Genomic DNA, 10,815 nt, shown 5'->3' with positions numbered 1-10,815 from the left:
TTAACGGAGCAATTAGTGTATCCAACAATCATTATCTTCATAATTACACTTCTAGCAAGCCATGTGTATCGAGAACCCGACCGTTGTCATCCATAGTTAGGATCAAACATTTTTCGTTTTACCAAAAGTTGTAGTTAATAATAATAATAAAACTCAAATATTTTAAATATACAACAAGCAAGCGTTACGTGTCGATTGCTCTATAGTTTTAGAAATAATTATCGCACCCTAACCACCTTGTTATATACATTGAGTAACTTTTGTATATGAAAGTAAAAACGAAGTTTAATATATGAAGATAGGGGAATATCGATGCCACACACACCCACTGTAGCTGTGTGTCCAACAATTGGCCACACATGCAATTCATGTGGGACCCACATCTAATCATATGAGACTCACATGAATTTTGGCCAATCAAGTCCATCCACGCTGCGAAGGGTGGTAATAGCCCCTCTGTAACTTCGAATTTCCCATGAAGATAGATACAAGGGATTTATTGTCGAAACTTGAGAGTGTATATACATATGTGTAATAAATGTCAAGTTTAATATTGGTATAATATAATATTTTGTCATTTAAAAGAAAGAAAATTTGTTTATAAAAAACGTACCATGACATCAAAGTTAGTTATTTTAACTTTTGGTCAGATGTTAGGAGTTCGATCCCCCCTCCCAACACCTTCTTGGACTAGCCTGTCACACAGAGCTTTTCTAGTGTGGTTTACCTGGCTAACGTAGTTTGCAGACTATTGTATTAGTCCGGAGGTTTATCAAGTGCACACCGAAGGTAACGGCTGCGGGTTCTCACGTAAAAAAAAAAAAGTTAGTTATTCTAAATTTATAATTTTTAATAATATAGTAAAGATGTGTGAGATATTTCAATTAATAAGAGAATATAGATATGAATATTTTTTTTTATATTTTGTGTTGTATACATTTTGTTATATTATTTATTTTAATCTTAAATGGTAGATATCATAAGTTGATGTCAGCTCAAACTCATCTATTGTACCGGTCAACTCATCTATTGTACATGGTGGGCATGAAGTGGGCATATAGTGTTGGACACCATAAAAGAACTCTATATATGTATGAGTTTACTGCACTAAATTTTTTTGTATAATATTGAAAATATACATTTCTCTTCTTTGAAATTTTAATAAACACTCTAGCCCTTAACCTTTTGTAATAGTGACATGTTTAACCCTTGTCACAACGTGTTATTGAACACAAGTTGTTACGATGCCTAAACAACCATTTTCTAATAATATTAGGTATATGATAAAATATTAAGTTTATAGTATGAAAATGTCCTTCTTTTATTGTAGTATTTTTCATATTTACTCAAATCAATCACGTGAAGAAAAATTATGTATTCTGATGTGAGTGATGTATTCGAGTAAATATGAAAATTATTACAATAATATAAAGTCATTTACGTATCATAATCTTAATATTATAAAAAAATGTTTATTTTGGCGTAAAAATAACGTGTGTTTAAAAAAATCTTCACGGAAAGGATTAAACGTACAACTATTACAAACGGTTAAGAGCTGGGATGCTTATTAAAATTTTACAAGAGAGAAGTGTGTATTTTTTTTCCAAAAAAAATGTGTATTTTCAATATTTTACAGGATCCGAATTTGGTGCATTTAGCTTATATATATATATATTATATAAATTTAAGACAGATCAGAAGTTGTAGGAAATTTGTGGAGGTATTGATCTTTTACGTACTCTTATTTCTTTTTCTTAATAATATCCAACTGTTTTTTGACTTTTTTACTAACTATTAATAAATATTGGGGAAATATTGTCATGCAAATGGCATATTCTCCGTCTTCTTACCATTCTTTAATTTGACTTGTGTATCCAAAACAAAAATGTCGGCAAACTCTGACATTAACTTTATATAACAATAAAAATTAAATGTGGTTTCTGATTTATGTGGTTATCATATTGATTAATGATTAAAAACAAATGACTGTAACTGAGTGACCCGATCGATTTTTATATAATGCAAGGTTGGCTTCAGGCGTTTGATTGAAGAATTTAGGAGGATAAAAAAAAATTATTTTTGAAAAAAAAACAATTTTCTTAAAAGTAGTCTTTCGTTACAAAACTCATTTAAATAAAACACCTAAAAAATTATTTTTCCAAAAGCCAGAGTTTCTAGCTTTTTGGCCTTTCATTCTAATTATATTTAACATTTTAAATAAAAATTATTTTTATAACATTTATCCAACGTTAAAATTATTTCTAATTTTTAAAATAAAAACCCTTAAAAACTGAACTTATTTAAGATTTTTTTTTTTAAAAGTTAAGGCTTCTGTATCCAAATTGGATATTGATGGATTTAATTTGATTGAGAATTCGAAAAATAATGATTAAGTAACATTTATATTCAGCGCATTTTATAATCGAGAGGCTTGATCAACTACTTTCAATTAAAAAAAATGATTTGTTCCCAAAAAAAAAATTCGATGATGATGATAATGATTATTATTATTAATTTTTTTTATTTTTTTAAAAAATATTTAAAAGCTTTTAACACATTGCAGTAATAAAAATGTTGGTGTTAGTATTTCTACAATTTTTCATCGAAACAAACATAAGATGTTATGCATCAGACCTAGATCCACGTAAACGTGACTTCATAATAAGCTCTACTCTTTAAGCAAATCCGTCATCGTTTTACGAAAACCATCCATCCAAATTGTTATAAGTGTCAATTGTAAGTGGTTATATAACCATTTTAAACATTTTATTTCTAAATCATGTAGAACGAAAGCTTGCACAACCATAACTATACAACAAAATTGTATAGCAACAACTTGAATTCGTATCCACATCGTTGTGGATGCACAAAAATCATTGTATTCAATATTTGTCAGGAATGAAAGCCACTCTAACGCAGATTGGGCCATAACATTTGCCTCATCATTGAGTTACCTATAGCTAGAAGTAAATGAATCAAATCGATTTGCATGGGCCGGCCAGCCCACACAATATTTTAATGAGAAAGGAAAAAAAATTATGAAAAGACATCCTGAGAGACACAGGTGCTCCCCACGGAGAAACACTCGAACGAATATATCCCTTATCAAGCAGATCCTGCAACTGCTGTTTCAATTTCCTCATATCAGACGGTGCCAGACGATAAGGTGCTCGGGATATAGATGATGTTCTTGGTACTAGATCAATACCAAATTCAACCTCTCGAACCGGAGGAAAACCAGGAATCTCATCAGGGAATACATCAGGAAACTTGATGAAAACCGGTAACTGATCGATACCCGGACTACTCGTGGACATATCAACTGCATAAATGAGGTATCCCTCCCCACTTGACTCCAAGACATGACATGCCTTCTGTGGGACCTCGGGTTGCTAATTGATGTGATGGTATTTTCCTATGTTTGATTGAGTTAATTTGTGACGATTAGGTGTATTTTGATTGATTAAATTCATGTTATAGTTACTAATCATTGTATGTGATTTGATATAGGAAAAGTGAAGAAAAGGAGCTAAAGATGGAAGGAAAGAGCAAGATAAGAGAAGAATTACAGAGCAGCAATGATCCAAAAATAAATTTTAATTTTAGAAAGCTCCAAATCAGATCCCACCATTCATAATGAAATTCAAGATGTTTTGAAACTGCTGTCCAAATTTCAGCTCAATCCGACGGCTAGATCTCCGGATATGAATTTTTCAAAATCGCTGCTCGCTGGAAAAAAAGTTGCTCGCTTGATCCGCAACATTTAACCGATCGAGCGGGAGCAGAAATAAAAGTTGGACAGAAAGTTGGCAGTTTTATGCTCGCTCGATCCGTCAACTTTAACCGATCGATCGAGCGAGACGAAAAGTCGGGAATTTATATTTTAAATAGGAAACTTTCTTGTGAAGGACTCTATACTTTAAATATCATCTAGAACTCGAAAATATATGAGATTGGACGGCTTGGAACGCGAAGAACGCTCTGGCGGCTAGGTTTTATCTTTCCAATTCTTAGATTTAGTTTTTTCTTCAACTCTTTCTTAGTTTTTAATACTTGGTTGAGGGAGACGAAACCTTGATATATTTTATTCATGAGATTCAATTCGTAATGTTTAATCCTTGTTAAGTATCAATATTTGATTTGGTTTATTTCATGTTTGTATACGAGATTTTAGGATTGGCCATCTTAAGATTTTGTTTTGCAAGCTATAGCTAAATTAGAATTTAAATTCGTAATTATTTGAATAATCTAATTTGCGAATAAACTAATTTTGATATTTTCTGCTGTTGAATTTATTAAATTGTAGGATCAATTATTAACTAGGCTAAATACAACCGCTGGTGTTTGTGTTGTCTAGGTTCGTCAGTTTTACTAGTTTGAATGCTACCGTGGATTTAAATCTAGATTGTTGTTATCTGGGTTAATTTATTGGTAAGGGTTAATCTAGAATGCTGTTTTCTAATTATATAAAATTAAGGTGAAACAGGAATTTGATTTTCGATGGCGAATATTTAATAGGATTAATTATTTTTAGGGAATCGGTGATTGAATGAATGAATATCAAGGGTGTAGTCGACTAATACCAAGTCTCGTCTCTTATTGATTTCTCCTGTTGAATTTTTTTCTTGCATGATAGTGATAATATTAAATTTTTAATTGCTTAAATTTCTAGTAGTTAATCTCAATCTCAAACCCCCTTTTATTTATTTCCAGAATTTTTAAGAATACAAATAAATTTCTTTTTCCTCGTAGGAATGATCCCTACTCTCACTACTACATAATTTATTTATCTGATTGGAGTCGAGTAATTTGGGCGCGACACGACTGAGCGTTACCCCTAATCTCATCTTAGGACAATTAATGATTAATAAAACAATTAATCAAGTATTCAAAATAATATCAAACCAAGAGATAAATTTTTTAAAAAAAAAATAATGGCACCTCGCTCGATCGGGCAAATTCAGCCGATCGAGCGAGCTAGGAGTTCAAACTCTCGGGTCTGAAATATTTTTGGCCGCGCTCGATCCCACGAACTCAAGCGCTCGATCCGACAAATTCACCCGATCGAGCGAGCACTCTGCTTCAAAAATTCTGCAGAATCATTTTTGCTGTCAAAACATGGAACAAGGCATGAATCATCTACAAAATTGATCCCAAACATGAAATTTAAATCTGAAACATATTTAAACATATGTATGAAGTCTTTAGCATCATATCAATGCATTTCTTACATCAAACATTCAATTCAAAAGTCGTTAAACTAACAATATTCAACCAAACATCAAAAGTGTTTCAAGTCTAAACTTCTCTTAACAAGTTTGATGTATTCTACAGCACAACGCCAACTAAAACCCAAGTCCTCACGTGCTAAACTCTTTTCCGAGCTGTCAATGACGTCTCTGACTAGCTCCTGCCCCCTCTGTTGCCATGCACACATACAAAGCAAAGCAACAGCCAAATAAATTTCGGTGAGAAATCATTCTCAGTATAATCGACATATAAAGCGTTAAATAAATCATATCAACTCTAATCATAATCGACTCAACAATAGAGTAAATAAAGCATATATCGATCAAGAATTGATTCATATATCGTCGTTGCCATCAAGATTCGTAACCGATCTTGACATGGATATCCATCTATCGTAGTCATCTTAGACTAGAAAATAAGATCGCCTCAGATCTTGGCATAGAATTAATTCAATATAATATCATATCGTAATCATATCGGTTCAAACTCAAAGATCCACTACCTGAGATGGATCGACAACATCAAAATCAAATCAAAACAATAAACAAGTATGTGATTTTGGCGGGACAACTCAAGAAACTTCATTCTCGAGTTTCAAATCCCTGACTCGCAATGTCGTCTTATACATTCTGGTTTTCTCGGTTTTGAACGCTTCAATTCTAAAACATAACATCAAAACATTCATATCAAACTTCATTCAACTCTATCATTTCAAAAGCGATTCAAAATCATCAATATATCTTCAATCAAAATCACTTCAACCTCGACTTCTTCTTCTTCGGTTCGAATTCCAGTTCTTGAGTCGTTAGCCTTCAAAACTAGTCTGAAATTGAAGAATAAAAATACTACAATGTCAACAACATCTCTAATAACGTCTCAGCTCAATCATCGGCTATCAAAACATTCTCAAAACACAAATCGATAGCGTAGCAACTGAAAATCGGTAACCGACAAAATATCAAAATAAATATCAATCTCATATACTTAAAATCAACATGTAGCAGCAAGATAACATCATATATTCTCATATCAGCAGCTATAATCATCAACTATAAGCTGGAATTCATGATTATATACAAATAAGATAAACTCTTTGATCTGCTTTCGAATATATCGCGCATATGAACCTCAAGAACATACTAGAGCATAAAATCTGATCTCTGCAACATTTCCATCTTCAAACCATGCCGAAATAAATAAAAACTTACATGAAATCGAAGCCCTTGTTGCAAGGATTCCAGAACAATTTTTGGAATAAAAATCGGACAATCGAATCAAAAGTTACGGGTTTTGAAAATCAGAAATTCAAAAAAAATGAATATCTCGGCTTGCTCTGTTCGATTTTTATGAATTTCATATATTAGTGTGCACGTATACATGCTGAAAACTCAAATTAAAATTGGATAACTTCAGGTAAAATTGCAATTTAACCCCTGAAACTTCAAAAATTGCAATTCAGTCCTCGACCTCTTTTTAATTCAATTTCAATCCTAAATAATTTAAGAATATTAGAATCTAAATCGAAACTCTAAATATTCCCAAATTAATTATACTCGAATTAAAATTAAATAAGTTTGGATTAAATGAAATAATCTCGGGCCTTACATTTCTCCCCCACTAAGACATGAGTTTGTCCTCGAATTCATAAACAGTATAGATATGTAGTCTGAATACTCATAAGAATAAAGAATAATAGAAAATTGAATAAGAACTCACATTAGGGGAATAGATAGGGAAATCTCTGCCTCATGTCTTCTTCAACTTCCCACGTCGCCTCTTCAACTCCGTGCCGACTCCATTGAATCGTCACCAATGGAATGGTCTTGTTTCGGAGTTGCTTTCCTTTCCGATCAAGTATCTGAATCGGTTGTTCAAAATATCTAAGAGTTTCATCCACTTCAGCTTCATCAGGTTGTAAGATATGCGATAAATCAGGCTGATACTTCCTCAGCATCGAAACATGAAAGACATCATGAATACCAGACAAAGATAGAGGCAATGCAAGTAGATAAGCTAGATAGTCTATCTTCTCCAGAATCTCATACGCCCCAATAAAGCGTGGAGATAACTTTCCTCGCTTGCCAAATTGTACAGTACCCCTAAAAGGTGAAATTTTCAAGAATACTTTATCTCCCTGTTCAAAAGATAACGACCATCGTCTGATATTCGCATATCTGGTCTTTCTGTGCTGCGCTGTTCTCATTCTCTGCTGAATCAACTTTACCTTCTCAGTCATCTGTCTGATCATATCCGGTCCCAACTCAGGTACCTCTGACACATCATCCCAGTACAATGGCGATCGACATTTCTTTCTATACAATGCTTCGAATGGAGCCATTTCTATACTCGTCTGATAAATTTGTTATATGAAAACTCCACAAGTGGTATGGAATCTTGACATGTAGTACCAAAATAAAGTACCACAGCTCTAAGAATATCCTCAAGAGTCTGAATGATTCGCTCAGATTGTCCGTCGGTTTGAGGATGATAAGCGGTACTCAAATGTAAACGCGTACCTAGAGCTTGCTGTAGGCTATGCCAAAAGTGCGAAGTAAATCTAGGATCACGATCAGATACAATCGACTTTGGCACACCATGTAATCGTACCACTTCTCGAACATATAAATCTGCCATTTGATCATGATGATAAGTCATTCGGTATGGAATAAAACATGCAGATTTCGTCAACCTGTCAATGATCACCCAAATAGCATCGCATCCTCGGGATGATCGTGGCAATTTCATCACAAAGTACATGAAAATGTGATCCCATTTCCATTCAGGAATAGATAAACTCTGCAACAAGTCACCTGGTTTCTTCCTCTCAGCCTTCACCTGTTGGCAATTGAGGCATTTGGATACAAATTCAGTCACATCAGACTTCATTTGTTTTCACTAGTACTGATTCTTCAAATCATTGTACATTTTTCTTCCTCCAGGGTGAATACTGAATCGACTACAATGGGCTTCCTTCAAAATATTCTATCTCAAATCTGAAAGATCGGGAACAACAATTCGGTTATTCACATACAAAATATCATCATCACTAACCTTATACTCAGACTGATGTCCTGATCTAATCATTTCAATCGATTTCTGAACATTCAAATCAGATTTATGTGTTTCTTTGATTCGAATCAAAAGTTCTGGCTCAGCACTGATAGCACAAACTCTCATTGGTCTTCTATCTGTCTCAAATATTAATCCAAAAATACAGCAATATTCAATCAAATGAGATATACCTATAGTAGACAAAGATAAAGCACATACCTTTCTACTTAGGGCATCTGCTGCTGCATTTGATTTTCCTGGATAATATTTGATTTCACAATCGAAATCTTTCAATAAATCGAGCCATCTTCTTTGTCTCATGTTCAGTTCAGATTGTGAAAACAGATATTTCAAACTCTTGTGATTAGAAAATATTTCAAATTTCTCACCATAAAAATAATGTCGCTAGATCTTTAATGCAAAAACGATAGCTGCCAATTCAAGATCATGAATTAGATATCTAACTTCATGCGGTTTCAGTTGTCGTGAGGCATAAGCAACAACATGTCCTCTCTGCATCAAAACACATCCCAAACCTCGGTGAATAGCATTAGAATAAACAACAAAATCACCAGTACCTGAAGGGATTGTCAAGACCGGTGCTGTAGTAAATCGTTTCTTCAATTCAAGAAAACTAATTTCACACGCCTCAGACCAAGCAAACAGTGAATTTTTCTGTGTAATCTGTGTAATAGGCTTTGCAATAGACGAGAAATCTCTCATAAATCGACGGTAATAACCTGCTAAGCCCATAAAACTTCGAATGTTTGGCACAGATGTAGGTCGCTGCCAACTGATCACAGCTTCAACTTTACTTGGATCAACTAAAATACCATCTCCTGAAATTATATGACCAAGAAAAACAACTTTCTGCAACCAAAATTCACATTTTTATAACTTGGAATACAATTTCTCTTCTCGTAGATTTCTCAATACAGTTCTGAGATGGTTGGCATGATCACATAAATTCTTAGAGTAAATCAAAATATCATCGATAAATATAATCACGAAGTCATCTAGATACTTTTGAAATACTCTATTCATCAGTCCCATAAATACTGCTGGTGCATTCGTTAGACCAAAAGGCATGACTATAAATTCGTAATGGTCATACCTGGTTCTAAATGCAGTCTTAGGGATATCTTCGTCTGTAGTGACCCTGCATGGTATCACCTACTAACTGGCAACTAATAGCATGCATTAAACTTAATACAGAAAAATAACTTAACAGAGTAAAACATGCGGAAACAAAACCATAATTTACATATCAGCTTAGTAACATAATCCAGGCTTAAATCTGTAGTGATACAACCAAATCAAAAACTTAAACAGTAAACATTATACAGCTATAACGAATCCTGCTGTATAATAGAATCCTCAAGGATCCTGCTCCCTAGTCCTGCCTTGAACTACCAGCTCCGTCCATCCTGCGACCTGCCCCATGGAATAAAATGTCCAAGATAACAACTAGGACGTGAGCACTAATGCCCAGTACATAGACATGAGTACACGTAAATATATGATGCATGCAACATGATGACTGGTAACAGGTCATCCGAAAAATCATGCTCAGTACCGGCGCCACATGAGTGCTGCCACCGCACGGATCAACCTCTGGGTGCAACCACACTCGTCTAGTACACCAGAGTAGACAGACATAAATGCCCCCGCCGTCGCGGTACTCTCAGTGATAGGCTATCGAGTATAGAGCTGAGCGGCTTTATAGTCAGGTATAACAAGGTATAGGCTCAATGTATATATGCACATGACATATGAATATAGAAAGCGGTAAATCATATATCATGCCATATAATAATGCCAAATAAATGCAACATATAAACATGTATACTCGCTGGCAATCTCAGTCAATGTGTGCGTACCTCTAGGCTAGTTCAAGTATAGTAAGATCCTAGGTTCCAAGCCTATATTCAAAAGTTCACCGTATCACTACATAAATTCTATAAGCCTTAACTAAGCTAATAAGTACTCCCAAAACTTAAATAGATTCCCGGACCATACCTTCGTCCGTAGTTAGCCCTTTGAAGTCGCTAGTCCCGGATGACTATAACCACACCTTGGTTATTCCAGAACCTCTATTATAACCGATAGGGCCCTCAAGTGAATATCTCACACTATATAACTGAAGAAAGAAACTCGGGAATTCGTATTTCAAAATGAAATCGAACGAGCCCTATTTATAGGCAAAATTCCCGGCCAGGATCGGAACTTCCGATTTCGGGATCGGAGCTTCCGATCTAGCTCATTGCGTGCATGTGTGACACATCGGGATCGGAACTTCCGATCAGGCGATCGGAGCTTCTGATCTGCTCTACGTTCAACACTTGTCAAAACTCACAGCTGAGTCATCGAACATTGCTGGCAGCTGGAGATCGGAACTTCCGTTCCTGGATCGGAGCTTCCGATCTCGGTGCTTCCGCTGAGCTTCCGAAGTGGCTGGGATCGGAGCTTCCGATCTGGGTTCGGAGCTTCCGATCCGGCCCAAAGTCAAAAGCC

The sequence above is a fragment of the Henckelia pumila genome, chromosome 1 (assembly GCF_033568475.1).
Source record: "Henckelia pumila isolate YLH828 chromosome 1, ASM3356847v2, whole genome shotgun sequence".
Taxonomy (NCBI): Eukaryota; Viridiplantae; Streptophyta; class Magnoliopsida; order Lamiales; family Gesneriaceae; genus Henckelia; species Henckelia pumila.
This window is presented reverse-complemented; position numbering follows the sequence as displayed.